The sequence below is a fragment of the Pseudophryne corroboree genome, chromosome 10 (assembly GCF_028390025.1).
Source record: "Pseudophryne corroboree isolate aPseCor3 chromosome 10, aPseCor3.hap2, whole genome shotgun sequence".
NCBI lineage: Eukaryota > Metazoa > Chordata > Amphibia > Anura > Myobatrachidae > Pseudophryne > Pseudophryne corroboree.
The window spans coordinates 247,486,204-247,487,047 of NC_086453.1; the positions used below are offsets into that span (position 1 = coordinate 247,486,204).

At 37.6% G+C, this 844-nt stretch overlaps 1 pseudogene; it reads left to right on the forward strand.

Annotated features, from left to right (window-relative positions):
* Window positions 1–302: 302 nt before the first annotated feature.
* LOC134967161 (5S ribosomal RNA) lies at window positions 303–422 on the forward strand (annotated as a pseudogene).
* The last annotated feature ends 422 nt before the right edge of the window (window positions 423–844 follow it).

Genomic DNA, 844 nt, shown 5'->3' on the forward strand with positions numbered 1-844 from the left:
CAAAAATATTGACAAGGAAATAGAAACACATAGCGTTTCAGATCATTTCAAAAAGCATCATAAACACGACGGAAGCCACCTGAATTTTATAGCAATTAAGAAAGTTAAAGTTCCCTGGAGAGGTGGAGACTATATTAGGACCATTTCTAGAGAAGAAACAAAGTGGATATACAATATGCAAACCCTGACACCAAAGGGGCTCAACATCGACTTCGAACTAAGCAGTTTCCTGGGAGAATGACCAGCACCACAAGGACCAAAGAGGTTTTTGTCCACACCACCAGGTTTGTCAGCATGTAAATCAATACTGCCATACCATCCATAAAACCACCCAATCCCATTCCGAACTTGGAAGTTAAAAGGGGTGGGCCTAGCAAGTAATAAAATGGGGGACCATTTGTGAACCCTAGGTGCAGTAATAGAAAATGCAGCGACACCCTGGTGGATACCTGGAACAACCTGTTTTAGTACGAATGTTGTGCGGAACAACTCTCCGAAAAAAGCTGAGAACAAACAGAAGGAAGAAAAAAATGAAGGAAGAAGCAACTGGAATAGAACGAAGAGAAATAAGAAAATAACAAAGTTATATATAATCCACCTAGAAAACTAACAACAAAGAAATAGAAAATTCAAAATAATCATCACACTATCTCATGCACTATCACAACACCCGTTTTAGAAGACAATCTAAGAAAAACCACATACTGGACACTATGCGTCAGTCAGAACAATTAATTATTACAAACCACTCTCTTTGAAAATATTAACATCTATATAACAAATGCAATCAGTCAACCAACTGCTATCACCATCACAAGTAATCAAATAAATACTCATGTATCAT